Below are 20,448 nucleotides of genomic sequence, written 5' to 3' on the forward strand. Positions count from 1 at the left end.
TCCGAACACGGTGAATGTCACGCTGAAGGTGCAGAAAACACAAAGCATGTTTATCAGCCTGGGAGTGGCTTAAATAGTCTCTGGGTATCCCAGGTGTCTCTGGGCTGAACCACACCTAAAAGACTAGACCGCACATGCAGTTCTGGGAACCGAAATATGTGGGGGCATCCATCTTGTCCCCATCAATGCACTATAAGTCCAATCCCCAATATTATCCTATGGGAGTGAGTGAGTCTGGTGCCACAAGAGCCAAGTCTGACTCCAAGTGGGTCTTTGGAGGGATCGAGAGGCCCTTGAGGGCCATGTAGGTGATCGTGGCCTCGCTCCAGCCTGACATCTTGGAGGGCTGGGGACATGAGGGGCAGTAATCATGACAGCCTGACACCCTGACAGCATTAGTGCAGATGGTCACGGATCTCCGATCCAACATGACTGAAGTCCACAACGCTCTCCGACAAAGGATGGATGCGTTTTAAAACCTGACCCGACTTCTGACCCAAGCTGATAAATCTTTGGGGCTACAGCCTCATCATCAAGCTACCCCCTACCTAGGCAAGAGCCTACACAGGTCCTTATGTCCGCTTAGTTTCCTCTTTCTCCACCTGAACGTTTCATGGGTGACCCGAAGCATTTTCGCACATTCATTAACCAGTGCAAACTACATTTCCTCTGCCGCCCGCCTTCCTTCCCTACTTCCACAATGAAGGCTGCCTTTGTCCTGTCCTACTTGGGGGGTACAGCGGCCGCATGGGCGAATCCGCTGTTGAAACCAACAGTTACGTACTTTATGATTGTGACGCCTTAATCGCGGAGAAGAGCAGGGTTTTTGATACCCGGTACAAAACTCAGGCCACAGATTTGGAACTGTTGAATCTCTGCCAAGGCAATACATCCCTCCTTAGCTACCTAGCTAAGTTCAATCAACTGGCCGCTGAGACGGACTGGCCAGAAAACAAGAAAACAGGCGTTTTCTATAAGGGCCTCTCCGACGATCTAAAAGACACCCTTGCCACTGTACCAGTGGTTCTAGTAGGGTTTCATGATTTACTGGAATTGGTGCTCCGGATTGACGCTCGACGTGTGGAGAGATGGGGTAAGAGGAAACCTGTGGGTTATGCTGCTACCCCGGATACACCCCTCGCCGCTTCGTCCACGCCTGAGCCCATGCAGGTGGGCGCCGTCCAAGGCCGTTTGACACCGGCTCAACGGGAATGCAGACGGGCACACAATCTATGTATGTACTGTGGTTCCTCAGAACACCTCTTGAATGATTGCCCTAAGAAACCTGTGCAGAAGGCGGGAAAAGCCAGGTCCGGCAGTAAAGGGGGTCCCTAAGCTTGGAGTATTCCCACTGTACTCCCATCTTGCTCCTTTTTTCCTTCTAGTATCGTTTGAGGCTTCTCCAGGGGCGCCTTTCCAGGCCCATGCTGTGGTGGACTCTGGCGCAACAGGGTACTATATGGATTTCCAATACGTTCTTCATGCTGGGATCCCCACCATGGCTAAAATCCACCCCAAGACTGTCAATGCTGTTGACAGAACGGCACTGGTATCAGGTCCTGTTACAAATCAAACCGCTGTATTGCATATGCGCATTGAGGATGGGCATGAAGAGGACATAGTGTCCGACCTAATCACAGCACCGCAGTACAAAGTAATTCTGGGCCTCCCTTGGCTGCGCTTGCACAACCCGGATATAGACTGGGCCTCACAATCAATGGGGTTCCCTTCCTCTTTTTGCAGCAACAACTGCTTTCAGGAACACAGTATTCGCAAGAATACTCCAGCGCAGACCTTCGTCTCAGCAGTACCATGTATTGGTTCGGTATCTTCCAGTTCAAAAGTGTCCACCCCTTCGGAATATTCCTTGTTCCTGCATGTGTTCGATAAGGCCAGACCGGAAACGCTGCCCCCTCACCAGGCTTACGACTGCCTGATTGACCTTGTTCCTGGTGCCAAGAATCCTTCAGGCAGGGTCTACTCCCTCTCTCTTCCCGAGGATCGGGTCCTGAAGGAGTATATAGACAAGGCGGTTTCTATGGGTTTCATTCGCCCTTCCAGGTCTCCTGTGGCATCTCCTTTATTTTTCGTCCCAAAGAACAAGGGTGATTTGAGGCCGAGTATAGACTATCATGCACTTAACGCAGTGACAATAAAAAAACAATATCCCCTACCACCCATCTCGGTCTTGCTCGATCAACTGGGTTCATTGGCTATCTACACCAAACTGGATCTTCGGGGTGCTTACAACCTGGTTCGTATAAAACAAGGGGACAAGTGGAAGACCGCCTTTAAAACCAGGTACGGTTTGTTCAAATACCTAGTAATGCCCTTTGGATTATGCAATGCCCCCGCTACTTTCCAGTTTTTTATGAACAACGTCTTCAGCGATATCATGGATCAGTTTGTGGTTGTTTATCTGGATGATATCTTGATCTATTCACCTTCTTATGACACCCACGTGGCGCATGTCCAAACCGTCTTCCAACGGCTAAGGGAACATCATCTTTACATGAAGGCCGAGAAATCTGTTATTCATTCCATGGAAGTGGAATTCCTTGGGTATGACTTAACACCACAAGGGATTCGGATGTGTAACTCCAAAGTGAATACTATCCTTGATTGGCCCATTCCGGATTCCCTTAAATCGCCAGTCTTTTCTCGGCTTTGCAAATTTCTATCGCTGCTTCATTCATTCCTTCTCTGCAGTAGTGGCCCCTTTGACCAGCCTTACCCGCGCTAAACATGCCTTTGTTTGGTCTCCCGAAGCACAAGAGGCATTCATGGCCCTCAAGAAAGCATTTGTTTCTGCACCGGTTCTTCAGCAAATCGACCTGGAACACCCGTTCCTGGTGGACTCCGATGCTTCCAGCTTTGCAGTGGGGTCTATCCTTTCCCAGAGGTGTCCCATCTCAAACGAAAACCACCCTGTGGCCTATTATTCAAGAAAGCTGACTCCCTATGAAAGGAACTATACGGTGACGGAACAATAATTACTGGCCATAAAGGAGGCCTTCACTGAATGGTATCATCATTTATTGGGTGCAGGGCATGAGGTCACTGTATACTCTGACCACCGTTGTTTATAGGCATTTCAGACTATGAAATGCATCTCCACCAGACAGGCTTGCTGCCATCTGTTTATCTCTTAGTTTAACTTCCAAATGACCTATCGTCCGGCTCGCTCCCATGCAGGTGCTGATGCGTTATCCCGTTCCTGTGCTGAACCCACTTCGGATGGTCTGTCTGTCCCGTTGCTTCTGCCCAATCAGGTTGCCTGTGCTTGTACTGCACTGCCTCGTCTTAGAAAGCTGTCACAGAAGTGGGTTTTGAGTAATCCCGATGTGGTTGCTAACATGAACCTGGACTTGGTCTTGGGTCTTCCCTACATCCAGGGCAAGGTGTATATCCCACCTGGTTAGGTGCGATCCTGGGCTTTGAGATAGTCGCACGATTCCTTAGTTGCAGCCCATCCTGGCCAGCAGAAGACTCTGGAACTCCTGCGCCGGTGGTCCTGGTTGCCTTCAATGTCCCTGGATGTCATCAACCACATCGCTTTGTGCGCTGTCTGTGCTCAGGCTAAGTCCTCACATGGCAAACCTGTGGGATTACTGCTACCACTGACTGTACCGTACAAACCCTGGCATATGATTTCGATGGACTTTATTGTGGAATTGCCAAAGATCCAGTGGTTCGATGCGGTATGGGTGGTGGTGGACTACTTCACTAATATGGCACGATTCATACCTTGTGCTGGTCTCCCAACCGGTCCAGCCCTGCCGAGACTATTCCTGAAACATATCTATCGTTCATATGGTCTTCCTGCGGTCATGGTCTCGGATAGAGGCACTCAATTTACGTCTCACTTCTGGAGGGCTCTTACCGCCTCCTTCGCGATCAACGATAGGTTTTCTACTTCCCAGGATCCACAAACTGATGACCAGACTGAACGCTTAAATGCAACATTGGAACAATATCTACGATGTCTATGTCTACAGTTCCAGAAATCTTGATTGGAGTTACTGCATTCGGCTGAGTTAGCTTACGATAACTCGCGGCATACAGCTACGGGGGCTTATCCGTTTTACGCAATGTATGGTTTTCATCCTCACTCTCTCCCACTCAAGCCAGTTCCACCTACCTGCAACCCTGCCGTCTTGGCCTGTGTCGAGGGACTGGTGTCCCGACATAAAGATGTCTGCTCTCACCTACTGAGGGCTCAGGAACGGGCCAAACGTTTTGCAGATTCTCATCGCTCTGAGGCGCCTCGTTATCAGGTGGCCATGCGTGTTTGGCTATCTACACAGAACCTCTGCATACGGGCCAGCGTTCGCTCATCCCACAATTCGTTGGTCCATATGCCATCACAGCGTTGGTCAACCCTGTAGCTGTGCATCTGGCGCTACTTACTCCTGGCGGATCCATCCAGTGTTCCACGTGTCTTTGCTCAAGCCTTGCCGCCCTAGGACATGTCTTCCTGCTCGTCTGTCCCCGCTCATGGTGGATGGGGATGAAGAATACGAGGTGGCGTCTATTCTAGATGTATGCATGCGAAAGGGCAAACCCTTTACCTGGTGGACTGGAAGGGCTATGGTCCGGAGGACAGGACCTGGAAGCCCTTGTCCAACATCCATGCCCCGCCCTGCTATGTACCTTTCATGCCTCCAGGGGGGTTGTTCTGCCTTTGGGGGTGGATACTGTTGTGAACAGAGGATCTGAGGCCATTTCTCATCCTCGTCACCCCTCTCCTCGAAAGAATCTGCTGTTGCAAAATCGCCACATGGCAGCCCCATTTTTGCGGCATTGGAGGTTGCCCTGGCGATGGGCCACAGCTGTTGTACGCCCTGGAAGAGTCTGCGCTGGGCGCTCATGTGACCATGTCAGCTGGTGTGCGTAGCGAGTTGCATCTTGCGCGGTAGCTTAAATATACGTCCCAAACTTTTTCGGGTGCTTCAGATTGACTCTGTTCTACAGCAGCGCTTCTTCATCTCATCTCCTCGACTTACTTCCTATTTTGAATCCAGCATGTTTCACCAACCCGCCTTTGCCAGCATGTTACCGGACTCGACTTTCTATCGGACTTCATTTGCCTTCCGTTTATGTTTTGGTCTGCCAGCGCGTTACCGGACTCGGCTTTCTATCAGACTTCCTTTGCCTGCCGATTCTGTTTTGATCTGTCAGCATGTTACTGGACTTGGTTTTCCTCGGATTGCATCTCTGCTTCACCTTGGAGCCTCGCGGTTCCGATCTCCTGCGTCATCCGCTACAAGATGGATATTATCTTGTCTCTTGCTCGAAGACACAGAAAGTAAGGCCCTAATTTCAATTCACCTCAATAAAAATCAGAAACAAGATCTATATGAGCTTATAATGCAGTATACTGATGTATTTTGGGAAGAAATTGGGAGAGTGAAGGGTATTTATCATCATGTCATACTCCCATAGGTAAAGTTAAAGTTAGACCACATTGGTTACCTGAGGCTAGAAAATAAACCATAATTCAGGAAGTCAAAACCATGCTAGAGCCTAACATCATTGAACCTTCTAATAGTCCTTCATCCTCCCCCATCGTGTTGGTGGCCAAATCCGATGGAAGTTGGAGATTCTGTATAGATTTTTGTAAATTGAATCCCATCTCTGCCTTTCACGCTTACCCAATGCCCCGTATCGATGATCTGATAGATCGGATGGGTAATTCTGTATACCTTTCAACACTTGATCTCACAAATGGATATTGGCAAGTTCCTTTCCATGGGCCTGATAAAGAAAAAACTGCCTTTGCCACTCCCATAAGGTTGTTTCAATTCAAAGTCCTACCTTTTGGGCTACAGGGTGCCCCTGCAACATTTCAGAGACTCATGGATAAAATCTTACAACTGTATTCAGAATTTTGTGGAGCCTATATAGATGACATTGTAATACACAGCAAGACTTGGGAAGATCATGTGTACCACCTCTATACCATCATAAGAGTATTAAGAAAAGAAGGATTAACCGCTAATCCAAGAATATGCAAGCTGTCCCAATCAGCGGTAAAATATCTGGGGGGTTTTGTAGGTAATGGCACTGTCCAGCCACAACAGGAGAAGGTGAGGGCCACCCTAGATACACCCCCTCCAAAAACAAAGAAAGATCTGAGGGCATTTTTGGGACTAATCTTGTACTACCGCAGATTTATTCCAGGTTTTTCTAGTAAAACATCCACACTGACGGACAAGTTGGAAAATGCTGAGCCCCAAAAGACCATGTGGGAAGAAAAGTATGAAATTTGTTATATGACCTTGAAACAGGCTTTATGCCAGATTCCCGTTTTAGGCTGGGCCAATTTCTCCAAATAATGTCTTCTTCAGACTGATGCTTCCTTAATGGGACTAGAAGCTGTTCTGTCACAAAACTATGATGGGTTTGAACATCCCATCCTATACATTAGCAGAAAGTTCTTCCCCAGAGAGAAAAACAAATCAGTCATTGAGCTAGAGGCATTGGCAATCAAATGGGCCATAATTCACCTAAAGTATTACCGCTAAGGTTGCAGGATTCGCTTAGTGACAGAGCACTCTCCTCTAGTTTGTATTAGTCATAGGAAGAAGTCCAACCCTCGGGCAGTGCAGTGATTCTTGGACCTTCAGCCATATTGCTTCACAATTGAACACCAGAAAGGCTGAGAGCAATGTAACTTGGACTTCCTCTCCCGGTTTCCATGTGACGCACCTTGGTCCAACCCGCATTGGGGAAGGGCATGTGAGAAACCTTTGGATATTATCACCCCTTAACCCCTTGGATCCTCTGCTCAGATGGCCAGGGAAAGGCCATCGCTCTTGAATCCTGACCCTAGGGGCGGAGAAGCGAGGGAGGATAACTTGGGTGGAGGCTACATGGGGATTGGGAGTGAGGCGCCCTTGGGTGAGACATGGTATCATCCTTTCACTATTGACGACCAACCCAACCCTTCCCCAACCTTCATGGGTTATTGTAAGTCAGCTCCCCTTGTTTCCCCACATATGACACTTGACAGTACTGGGATGAAGAAGAGGCAACTAAGAGCAATGAAGACTATACTCTTTTACCACACTGGTACTGTGGCGAGGATGATGCTTGCTAAGAGCTGTGAGGGTCAGGCATGTCCCTTTGATTGTAGTCAGGCAGGGCTAATTGGACAGTCACACTTGCAGTCTATGAAGGGGCTGAAGGTGTACACAAATAACAAGCCCAGCAAAGAAGAGACCGACAGTAGAAGCAGCAACGAGGCCAGTGCAAGCAGCAGAGAACCTTATTGGAGCAGGATGTTGAGACACTAGGAACTGCAGAGTGTCAGAAATGCAGCCTTGGGTACCAGGGAGAACAGGAAATCTTGCCCGCGTAGTGTAGGCGATGATTTCTCCTAACCAATGTAACTCTCTGCGTGAGGGTACACACAGAGGGATCAATTGGCCGAGAGATGAAGGACACCAGCGGGAAACACGAACATCGGTTGAGCGTGGAGTGCAACTGCCAAGGTCTGGATGCTGTAGAAGAACAGGACCGTTAGGAAGTGTACATATCATAAGACAATCACTAACCACCAAGACCCTTGCTAACCTGCTGAAGTAATTCTTGGGTTCTGGAAGAGTGAAGACAAGAAGGGTTGAGGCAAGGTATGAGGAACAGGCTGTTTTGCCCCCCCTAGGAGATAGAGAATGACTTAATGAACCAGTGGAATTTTAATAGTGAGAAGGAGAGGTACAGTAATAAAGACCAGAACACTTACCTGCTGGGTCTGATGTTAAGACTCTTGTATCAGTCACCCCTCAGTGTGTATTGTCGTGGTAAAACTGTCCCGATGGCACAAGGACGCCTAATACGAGGATGTTCGATAGTCTCCAGTCCTGAGTAAACCTATCCTGAAGAAACGCGGATGCCTACGACCTACTAGCGCCAGGGATGGAAGTCCAAGAGTTCCTGCGCTGCTAGAGGCAATAGACATGAGGGGAAGGTACTTGATGATTCCGTTGAACGGTGCAGGTAAGTGGAGGCGGAGAAGTCAGGACAACAATCCAAGATCTTTTAACGTGCGGGCTGTGACGAGACAAAATTGTGAGGCGAATTGCAGGTAGTTAAACGTTCTGGGTCTGTTCACAGTGCTGGGTAGAACAATGGCCGAATCTGTAGGCAAGTGGCAGGTCGAGTAGCGGTCCGAGGTCGTGTAACAGTACTGGACAAGACAAGACAGAATCAGAATGCAGGCAGCAGGTCGAGTAGCGGTCCGAGGTCAATCTTTTAGCGGGATCCAAAATCAAGGAGCAAGGTACAAGGAAAGGATTAGGAAAGAACAAGGAAGTAGGACCAAAGACAAGAAAAAGGCAAAACGTAGCGACTGTATTTTAGGAAAATCAAAAGCAACAAGCAATGCCATCTTGGAAGCTAAGGTATCCGCCCCTGAACGCATCGTACGCGATCGCGTAACAGACGCCAGAGTCGCTATGGCAACCTCCATGTTGTATGCCGATTGTAGCGAAGGCATGGAGGTGGGATTAAGTGTGACAATTGATGACTGCGCTTAACTGGTAACTGAGCTGTAGAGCGCCCTGGTGGCGAATGTGGAGAAACAGATGTTTTACACCGGGGTTCGGTGCCTCTGTAGTGCTCCTTACGGGTAGACGACTGAAACATGAGAGGACATGCCCTTTGAGGGAATCCTGACACAGAGAGAGGTGGTCCATGAAGAGTGGCATGGTAGTTGGGGCTCCATGGAGCAGACTGTGCGTGGTGAAGGGAGCCGTGTGAGAAGGCTGTCCCTTTCCCTTGTGCTCGAGGTGCTTGTTGAGAGGCCAACACAGGAGTGCATGAGGGGCAGGACCTGGAACCCTGGCATCAAAAGCAGACGGCCGTGTGATCCGCGCTGCAGCAAAAACTGTTAAAGCAACTAGTGAGTTTCTGATGAATGAAAAACCCAGTGCGCGAGTGTGTGGACTCTATTGTTAAGGAATACTTTGTATTGGAGTGGTCGCGTGTATCGGAGTGGTCGCGTGTCTCAAACCAGCATGTTTTCGAAAGTCTCTGATCTTTATCATTGTCAATTATGAACTGCCAGGAATAGTTTGTATCAGAGTGGTCGCATGCGTCAGGAAGCATGTTTTCGAAGGTCTCAGAATACTGGGCAATGCATTGGAAGCAAAACAAACAAATATTGAACAACAGATAAAGTGAAAATGAGATACTTGCAAAATCCATAATTATTGAATACCGAACTGAATTAAAACTTTGCGAACAAACCAAATTAAGGCATTTTTAATCCAAAAGGGGAACGGGACCTCAAATTCAAGCAAACCATTGTATGCTGAGTTCTGAAATGAAGAGAACTTTGAAGAGCAAGCAAGCCACTATATGCTGAGTTCTGAAGTGAATATAACTTTGAAGAATAAGCAAGTAAAACCACAGTATGCTGAATTCGGAAGTGAATGTAACTTTAAAGAAAAAAATAGAGATACTGAAGCTTGATTTACAATGGAACTTTCAAATTAAACAACAGAAAAGAGTATTGATACTAACTTGTGTTAGAGCTACAAACTGTAGCAGCAAATATTTGAAAGCAGAAATAACTGCACTTTGGAAACAAAATTAAGAAGACAAGGATACTTTCTTTTGAAACAAAACTAAATCTTAGAGAAGGGAACCCTTGAGATTTGAGACATTTGCTGACATGAGGACAGAGTCTCAAGGTTCCCTTGTGTATTAACTGTGTTGCTTATGTGAGAAACCAAAGGGTGCCCCACACGCTAGTCCCCAGGGACTTGTCATCCAGGTGGCCAGGACACAGCTATCTCGTTTGCATCTAATTCCTGGGGGTGGACCAGTGCAGGGTCTTCGGGGCGTGGGGGTAAGACAGCCGATGGCGAGACACAGTATTTCGCCCTTTTTTGTTAGTCTACACCATCCTATTTTATATGATTTTCTAAGGTCCCCACTGCCCCCCCTTTTAACACAAACACTGGACCGAGGAAGAGGGCTAGCTCTTCCACATCGTGCTGGACATGGCCCGTTAATCGGGTCAACCAAAGTCAGGCACTTTACTCTAAGTGCATACACCTAAAACCAATTAGCTCTCCTCACGTGAATAAAAGGCAACACCTAAAGACATGCTGAGCAAGGCAGAACACGAGTACAAGCAGAACATCTGGGACAATGGCACACCCACTGGAGCAGAGCAACGGAGCAAGGGACGAGAGCAGGGGGGTGAAAACCCCAAGAGTTCCCCACTGGAGGTCATTGCCTCCAACAGGCCGCGAAAGACACGTAGTGAAGGCCAGATCCCACAAGTGAAGACTGCATTGTGTTTCAAGGACACCAGAGATGAACGGCAGAGTTGGGGAGGTGAGGTCATGTCTGTGGCACTAACCTTGACTTGTGAAATGGAAATAGCAGAACAAGAAAGACACACACAGCTGGTAAGTTGGCAAGCGACCTGAGAGATCAGTGTGTGTTAAGGTGAATGAAGTAGCAACATTATATTGCAAGTGAAGGCTGCATATGTGTGGATGAGACACGAAGAAAGGCAGACCTGTGAATAAACTTGGAAGTAAAGACAGCTGTGAGATCAGCGATACTAAGTAACAGAGTGGTCCAGTGAAAGGAAGTAGCCCATTCGAAAGTCTCTGTGAAAGGTACATTGTTTGAAGCAATAAAGTGAATGAACAGCAAAAGTGAAGTAAGTAAGAGTAAACATGAACTTTGAGTCAAAGTGGTCATGCGGTGGTCCGTAAAGAAAGCCACACACATTCGAAAGTCTTCAACATCCGGAAGTGGTCTGAGCCTGACTGAGGGAGACCCTAAGTATAATAAGCTTGGGGAAGGGAGCCCCCTTGCAAGTTTGTGTTGAACTTTGACTTAAGAGGTCTGAGCCCGACAGAGGGGGCCCTACGTGAACTGTGTGGTGAAAGGTGTGTGGTGAAAGGTCTGAGCCCAACAGAGAGGGACCTTTGTGAACTTTGTGTTGAAGTATTATTTGTGAAAGGAGACTTTAAAGAGGAAGGCCAAGCGGGGGTCAATCCACGGTTTGTAACTGTTTAGATTGTTGGAAACCAAGCCAGAGTGTGTCATCCTGCCTACAGGGACAGCCGTACTCCTTGAGGTCTAACGTAGGGAGGAGAACTGGTTCAACTACATTTATTCTTTTGAACACTCATTTTTCCTTTGCATACATTGCTCCACCAGGACTGTTTTGTTTATCGTTTGATGGTCAAGACCACTCCCATCTTAGTTATAGCGCAAAGTAGGAGTTTGGCCAGCCCCAAAATATTCAATAAAGGTTTTACAAATTGTATCCATTGTGTCAGTGTCATGCTTGTGATACCCCACCCCCCCTACACTTAGAACTTGGGGAAGGGACCCCTGAGTATTGGTTAAGACTATATCACCTTCAATCCAAGGAAGGTAATTTTGAGACACTTTCTGGAACTGTTTTGCACTTGGGGAAGGGAGCTGAAAGGAAGCTCTGAGCTGGAAGAAGCTTAGAACTTTGTGTTGAACACTGTTTTCTTTTGGTTGCTGACATCCCTACACATTGTACAGATTTAGTTGTGTGGGCAAGTATAGGCTTTGGACACAGACAGATTCTTAAATTGAACCCTTTGACTCAGACTTTCCTTAGTTTCATTTAGGTAGGGAAATCCCACCTTAGGATAGGACAAGTTAGGACTTTTTCCACCCTGACTTTTAAGTTAATAAAGTGTTTTATTTTTAACACTGAATCTGTCATCTGTGTCTTGCTTCATGATGCCTTCATAGACTCCTTAACTTAAGTATGTAAACCAGGGAGAGAAACCGAAAGTAAAGGGGTAACAGATAGTAAGGTAAAGTCTTACCTGTTGTATTCCCTACTCTTCCTCGTCCCAGTACACAAGAAGAACAGTAGAAATAATTAGCAATAAAAGTAGAAGTAAGTCTACTTCCGATGAAGAAACAAGGGAATGCACGATTATAATTTTGTCCTGACAATTAAAGAGGAAAGTCCAGGGAAGAGGATTGTCCCACTGGCATTATAAGACCCAACAGGTAAGACCAAGGAAGTGGATTGTCACATTGGCAATGAGTGGGCATCATTGGCCATCAATTAAGAAAGAAGGTCGCTTCCTTAAAAGTATAACCTGGTATCACGGCACCAATTAGATTCAAGTGCACTGTGAAGAAAGGCTGCAGGAAAGCAGTCAACAAAATATTACTTTTCCCTTCAAGTACATTTTGCAACATTTAAGTTTGAGGGTCAGAATAGGTTGACACAGAATGGTGCATGTTAATTTCAAATTGACAAGGGGGGTCCTGGGAGTCCCTCTGCCAGGCAATAGTCCTGGTTACAAGGGACTTACCCAGAGTCTTTAGCTCACTATCTTTCACAGAGAAGAAATATCCAAAACATATCAGTCTCTGTCCTGCCCTGGGGCAGTCCAGCACCGAAATGCTAGGCAATTCTCCTCTGAAGAAGAGTACCAACAGCATCCCCAGACACGTGTTTCGGTCTGGTTGGACCTCATCAGTAGGGAGGAGCTGTGCCTCTCTAGGACTAGTGAGCAAGGGGACCACGTCTGGATTCCCCTAGTAACTTAGGGTGAGACCCAAAGTTACTTAATTATGAAAATTGACAAGGGGGGTCCTGGGAGTCCCTCTGCCAGACATTAGCCACATCCTGGGGGAAATGGCGAGTCTGGAATCACTGTCGCTGCGGTTCTCCATAGATTCTGCCGTCACGTTTTCTCCCGAACGTAACTTGCAGGTCTAGATTTCTCCACTCGCATACGCGACCAGGAGCTTTTATGCCTCTACTTCCGGGTTGCGTATGCATTGCAACGTTCCCTTGGTTTTTCGCTGTGGTTGCTGCTCTGTGTTTTGCCTTCTGAGTGTTTCTGCTCTTCTTGTTTTTCCCTTCCTAGCTTCCTCCCCTGTTTCCTTCCGCTCCTACCCGTCTCCGCTACCCTCTTCCCTTCTTTTCTTCCTCTAGTAGCTCTTTCTGTACTTTATCCTTCCTTTCCTTCGTTCCGTTCTTATTTCCCCCCCCCTCCTTTGTTCTTCTTCTATTCTTGTTCCTTTCCCTTTTTGGTACCCTGTTTACTCCTCTCTCCTTACCTTTACCATTTCGATACCTGGTCAACCGACCCTGCCTGCCCATCGGACCGCCTCTGCCTCCCGTTCTGTTACCTTCCTGAATATCTGTGTATCGGACCTGGACTGTTTACTGGACTGCCTCTGCCACAGGAACTGCTGCACTTCTGCTTACCTTATCTTCGCTCACCTCTGGATCTTCATATTGAACACCTAATTTCGTCCTGTGTTTCCAAGGATTCCGGACTGCCCGGCGTTAGCCTGAAGTCATCATATAGGGTTTTTTGTGCCTTTGGCTTTTTCCCCTTTTCTGACGGTCACGGGGGATCGTCCACCGCCTCACCTATACGGTGCCACGGTGGCGTCCTTTCGTGGCCGTCCCTACCTTCATAAAAAAAAGGAGAGGCCCCGAAACAAAAAAGAAAGGAAACCCAGGAGAAAAGACAAAGGTGAGGAGGAAGGGGAGGGTTTTGAGACAGAAACGTCATTTGAAGAAGAGGACATAGCTGACCCTTGTGACACTTACCCAGAGTCTTTAGCTCTCTATCTTTCACAGAGAAGAAATATCCCAAACATATCAGTCTTTGTCCTGCCCTGGGGCAGTCCAGCACCGAAATGCAAGGCAATTCTCCTCTGAACAAGTGTACCAACAGCATCCCCAGACACGTGTTTCGGTCTGGTTGGACCTCATCAGTAGGGAGGAGCTGTGCCTCTCTAAGAATAGTGAGCAAGGGGTCCACGTCTGGATTCCCCTAGTAACTTAGGGTGAGACCCAAAGTTACTTAATTATGCAAATTGACAAGGGGGGTCCTGGGAGTCCCTCCTTTCAGAGTCTTTAGCTCACTATCTTTCACAGAGAAGAAATATCCCAAACATATCAGTCTTTGTCCTGCCCTGGGGCAGTTAAGCACCGAGATGCAAGGCAATTCTCCTCTGAACAAGAGTACCAACAGAAACCCCAGACACGGGGTTCGGTCTGGTTGGACCCCATCAGTAGGGTGGATCTGTGCCTCTCTAAGAATAGTGAGCAAGGGGTCCATGTCTGGATCTGGATTCCCCTAGTAACTTAGGGTGAGACCCAAAGTTACTTAAATATGCAAATTAACAAGGGGGGTCCTGGGAGTCCCTCTGCCAGACATTAGTCCTGGTTACGAGAGACTTACCCAGAGTCTTTAGCTCACTATCTTTCACAGAGAAGAAATGTCCCAAACATATCAGTCTTTGTCCTGCCCTGGGGCAGTCCAGCACCGAAATGCTAGGCAATTCTCCTCTGAACAAGAGTACCAACAGAAACCCCAGACACGTGTTTCGGTCTGGATGGACCTCATCAGTAGGGTGGATCTGTGCCTCTCTAAGAATAGTGAGCAAGGGGTCCACGTCTGGATTCCCCTAGAGGAGGAGAATTGCCTAGCATTTCGGTGAAAGATAGTGAGCTAAAGACTCTGGGTAAGTCTCTCGTAACCAGGACTAATGTCTAGCAGAGGGACTCCCAGGACCCCCCTTGTTAATTTGCATATTTGAGTAACTTTGGGTCTCACCCTAAGTTACTAGGGGAATCCAGACGTGGACCCCTTGCTCACTTTTCTTAGAGAGGCACAGATCCACCCTACTGATGAGGTCCATCCAGACCGAAACACGTGTCTGGGGTTTCTGTTGGTACTATTGTTCAGAGGAGAATTGCCTAGCATTTCGGTGCTGGACTGCCCCAGGGCAGGACAAAGACTGATATTTTTGGGACATTTCTTCTCTGTGAAAGATAGTGAGCTAAAGACTCTGGGTAAGTCTCTCGTAACCAGGACTAATGTCTGGCAGAGGGACTCCCAGGACCCCCCTTGTTAATTTACATATTTAAGTAACTTTGGCTCTCACCCTAAGTTACTAGGGGAATCCAGACGTGGACCCCTTGCTCACTATTCTTAGAGAGGCACAGATCCACCCTACTGATGAGGTCCAACCAGACCGAAACACGTGTCTGGGGTTTCTGTTGGTACTCTTGTTCAGAGGAGAATTGCCTTGCATTTCGGTGCAGGACTGCCCCAGGGCAGGACAAAGACTGATATGTTTGGGACATTTCTTCTCTGTGAAAGATAGTGAGCTAAAGACTCTGGGTAAGTCTCTCGTAACCAGGACTAATGTCTGGCAGAGGGACTCCCAGGACCCCCCTTGTTAATTTGCATATTTAAGTAACTTTGGCTCTCACCCTAAGTTACTAGGGGAATCCAGACGTGGACCCCTTGCTCACTATTCTTAGAGAGGAACAGATCCACCATACTGATGAGGTCCAACCAGACCGAAACACATGTCTGGGGTTTCTGTTGGTACTCTTGTTCAGAGGAGAATTGCCTAGCATTTCGGTGCTGGAATGCCCCGGGCAGGAAAAAGACTGATATGCTTGGGACATTTCTTCTCTGTGAAAGATAGTGAGCTAAAGACTCTCAGTAAGTCTCTCGTAACCAGGACTAATGTCTGGCACATGGACTCCCAGGACCCCCTTGTTAATTTGCATATTTAAGTAACTTTGGGTCTCACCCTAAGTTACTAGGGGAATCCAGACGTGGACCCCTTGCTCACTATTCTTAGAGAGGCACAGATCCACCCTACTGATGAGGTCCAACCAGACCGAAACACGTGTCTGGGGTTTCTGTTGGTACTCTTGTTCAGAGGAGAATTGCCTAGCATTTCGGTGCTGGACTGCCCCAGGGCAGGACAAAGACTGATATGTTTGGGACATTTCTTCTCTGTGAAAGATAGTGAGCTAAAGACTCTGGGTAAGTCTCTCAAAACCAGGACTAATGTCTGGCAGAGGGACTCCCAGGACCCCACTTGTTAATTTGCATGTTAATTTCAGACATCCTGAGCAAGACTAGTCCATTAGTTGTTTTGTTGAGGCAGATAAACTCCTCACAGAGTTAGGGATAGTGAGACCCTTTTCCCATCCCTTTTTATTATTTAAATAAAAGCATTTTTGGTATCACCAACCTTGTGTCTGTCTCCTTACTCCAACCACCTCACATATGGTGTCAGCGGTGGGATGCGGCTGGTGATACAAACCAGGGATCCCACATCAGCGGTAGCCTCAAGACTGCAACGCTAGAAGACATTATTATGTTCTCGCAGTATGTCCTATGACCATGAGGACGCAGAAAATCAACAGTCCTACTCTAGTACCTTAAGATCATGGGAGCTGGTGGAAAACCACAAACCCCAAACATTCAAGGGCACAGCCTTCCATCTTTTAACTCCACAGGCAATTGCTCTGATAAGAAATATGCTAGAGGGTAACAGTTAGGAGCTTTATTGCCCTCAAGAATATGTGGGTAATGGACGTGATAAAATCAGGATCTCTTTGGAGGTACATGTAGACCTCCCTGCCCATGTTGCCATTTACATCATGCCACCCAGGGAAAGTGACCGGAATAGAGTGAGCAAAATATCACCCTCCTATCTAGTAGAGGGGTGTTACTCACCACTCCGAAATAGGCCGAAGATGCAGAGAAGTGACCTTGGAGATGATGGTGGTACAAGAATCGATATTCAGCCTTCCATCCCAGCTCCCCTGAGTACAAGACTCAGGCTTCCTCAAAGAGGGGCTCTTTTCCACAATGTACCTCTCTGCTGTTTCAGTTGGGACAGACAGAGGTGTCAATTGAATAAAAGAGCGGGGAGAACACACACCGCCAATACCAATGCTGCAAAGGAATACAAAGATATTAGACAGTGTTGAGGTTAATGCAAGTGATAGAACAGTTGAATAAAATGGGCAACTACCTAGATAGGTATTGGAGTGGAGCTTCCCCGGGGTGGATCTACAAGGAATAACACAAAATGAGTGGAAATGGTCTAATTCAATATTGGTCCCAACTATATATAGAATTGATAACAACCAACCTGAATAAGGATATATTGAGGAAAGGAATCCAGGAAACAGAAGACAACGACAGGAGAAAATAACAAACAGGGATGTTAGTATAGGGAAGTTGCCCCAGACGGCACAAGGGTTGCACTAGTGCCGGGTTGGTGCAGTTTTCAGGAAAGCGTTTATATGCACTTAAGGACAATCTCACAGGAAAGTCACTCAATGTCCCAGAATCCAACAGAAGACAAATATCCAAACAAGTTGTGGAGATAAATAATAGCAGAGATGGGGATAGCCAATTAAGTATGTACCTGAGCACACATGTATCCAGAGTAGCTGTAGAAAAGTTCCAGATAGTCGACAGCAATTTGGTTCCGAGTGCAGAAGCGGCAACCTGGAAATGAAGTACCGCAAGAGACAGAAGGGAGCCGGATCCAGTAACGTTCCGAGTCAAACAACCAGACGAGCACGACAGGAATAAAGGATGAGACGGGGCAATCCAGTAGTCAGGCAAAGGTCAAAACCAGGAGTTCAGATGAGGAATCGTGTAGGAAGACACGAAGAAGCAACGGACGAAACCGCATGTAGCTTCTAACGCTAATTAGCAGCAACGAGCCCCTTGGAAGACGGTGGTTTTATAGTCGTGAGAGGGGCGTGTCTTGCCGTACGTCTTCCACGTGCAAGACATGTCAGCTGACACAGAGTCCATCGAAGTTTGTACAGACGCCATGGTAGCCTGTATCTGGTCCATAGAGGAGCTTGTAAAGAAGTCATACTCTGCAAGGAGGCCCGCGGGGAAGCCTGAAGTGTAACAGCATCCTCCCCCAAAAACTCCGGCAACCCCTTGGCGGAATGGAAACTCCTCAGAAGATCCGGACAATGCAAATTGGAGAGAGGCTCCCAAGTACGGTCCTCAGGCCCATACCCCTTCCAATCCACGAGGTAGAACAACGTACCCCTAGTCACTCTGCAGTCCAGGATACGCAAGACCTCATATTCCTCCTCACCATCCACCAATGTCGGCGAAGGACGAGTATGCAGACGGTCCCCTGGATGAAAAGCTTGATCAGGGAGAAGTGAAAGACTGGATGTATGCGCCATGATCGCGGCAGAGAAAGCTTAACTGCCACAGGATTGATAACATCAGTAATGACATAGGGTCCCACATATTTGGGCAGAAGCGAGCGTTTGCCCGCAATTCGCAAATTACAGGACGACAACCACACCTTCATGCCACTGCGATAGACTGGAGCAGGTGATCGATGCACATCAGCATACTTCTTGGCACGATCTTGAGCTCGGAGTAAATTACAGTGTACATCCCGATGAATCTTATCGAGATCTCTCATACAATTTCTTGCTGCAGGATTAATGGCCGGTAATAACGGATCAAGTGAGAGTGCCCTAGGATGACCACCATACAGAGCAAAAAAGGGAGAAACTCCAGTTGATGTATGCATAGAGTTGTTATATGCAAATTCTGCATGAGGCAGAGAAGTAAACCAAGACTGTTGGAAATGAAGGCATAAACAGCGTAGGTACTGTTCGATAGTAGCGTTAGTTCTCTCAGTCTGCCCATCCGGTTGAGGATGGTAAGCCGAGGAGTACCTGTCCTCAATAGCCAGAGAAGCTGTAAGAGCCTTCCAGAATCGTGACGTAAATTGTGTGCCACGATCGGAAACAATAACCGAGGGTAATCCAAAAAAACGAAACACATTCGTCAAGAACAGTCTCACCAATTCTGGAGCCGCAGGCAAACCAGAACAAGATATGAACAATGCATATTTTGTGAAATAATCAACGATTACCCAAATAGTGTCATGGCCCTGAACGTCAGGAAGTTCCACAATGATATCCATTGACAGCATCTGCCAAGGTTTGTACGGAACAGGAAGAGGTTGCAACAAACCAACTGGTTTGGCTCTAGAAGTTTTACACTGAGTGCATATGGAACAAGTCAAAATGTAGTCCTTTACATCACGAACCATGGAAGGCCACCAAGCCCAACGCCGTAAGGCTTCAAGAGTTTTTTGACTTCCTGGATGTGCAGCAATCAAAGAATCGTGAGACCACTGAAGCGCTAAATCTCTAGCTTGACCTGAGGGTATATAGATGGGCCCTTGAATAAATGGCATGCCCTGAATTATTTCCAGGTTGAAGTCAGTGACCTCTTTTGGATGGGTTGAGACCCAATAAAGGATGATTGAACGCAAAGAGGGCTGAACCGAACAACCACAAACAACTTTATTCGGTAGAAGAGGAAGTGCTTCGATCTGTTGAGACTGGCCATCCGCATGTAAGCGAGAGAGAGTATCAGCCGAAACTTGAGCTTTAGCAGGACGGTAAGTGATAAGAAATTGATATTGTGAAAAGAACAAATGCCACCGCGCCTATCTAGCTGTAAGACATTTCATAGATTTGAAGGCTAACAGACTGCGGTGATCCGAGTATACTGTCACAAGGTGTTAGGCCCCCAGAAGTTGATGTTTCCATTCCAAGAATGCGTCTCTGATGGCTAAAAGTTTGCGTTCTGTGATGGAATAATTTCTTTCGTAAGCTGTCAATTTACGAGAGAAGTAGGCAACAGGATGAACCTCTCACGAATGAGGGCAGGTTTGAGACAACACCGCCCCAAGAGCATAACCTTGTCATGCCTGCTGCACATATCTCTGGACTGGGAACAACCTCTCCATACAAAATGAGTTACGCCCATAGAACCGCTAGACCGTTCTATTCGAAATGGAGGTTGTTCGATGCATTGCCAGGAAAACGATGTCTGCATTTTTCACGTCATTAAATTCATGTGACTTAGTTCCGTCACGTGTGTCACGGCAGTACGTACATAAGCAGCGTGGAAACGTCGATCGCTGCTTCTGATTAATTCAATTTTGGCGTTTTGTAGCTGAACTCCGGATGTGCGTCCTCGCATTCCCTTCAGCAACTTCTTTGGCCTTTTGTAGCGTGTTTTCCTCCACACGCTAATTCCTGGAGCCGTGTATCCTGTCCGCGTGCCAAATCTCCACGTGGACGCTGTCTCCAAGCACGGCTGTCCTGGGCTGCGTGTATCCTGTTCGTGTGCCAAATCTCCACGCGGACACTGTCTGCAAGCGCGTTTGTCCTGGGCTGCGTGTATCCTGTTCGCGTGCCAAATCTCCACGCAGACACTGTCTTCAAGCGCGGCTGTCCTGGGCTGCATGTACCCTGTTCGCGTGCCAAACCTCCACGCGGACGCTGTCTTCAAGCGCGGCTGTCCTGGGCTGCATGTATCCTGTTCGCGTGCCAAATCGCCACGCGGAAACGCTGTCTCCAAGCGCGGCTATCCTGGCTGCGTGTACGCTGTCACGTGCAATCCTGCACATGGTTTTCTGAGCTACTTTGAACCTTTGGTACTTGTGATAGTTAACAGGTGAACTTCTATTTTTTGTTCTTTGTGGGAAAGGAAGTATTTCATGAACTATTGGAAGGTGATTGTGCACAGTACTTTGGACGCTATCCTGTGGTGCACCAACCCGGTATCTAGC

Source organism: Ambystoma mexicanum, chromosome 2p (genome assembly GCF_040938575.1).
Source record: "Ambystoma mexicanum isolate Mex_15411 chromosome 2p, UKY_AmexF1_1, whole genome shotgun sequence".
Taxonomy (NCBI): domain Eukaryota; kingdom Metazoa; phylum Chordata; class Amphibia; order Caudata; family Ambystomatidae; genus Ambystoma; species Ambystoma mexicanum.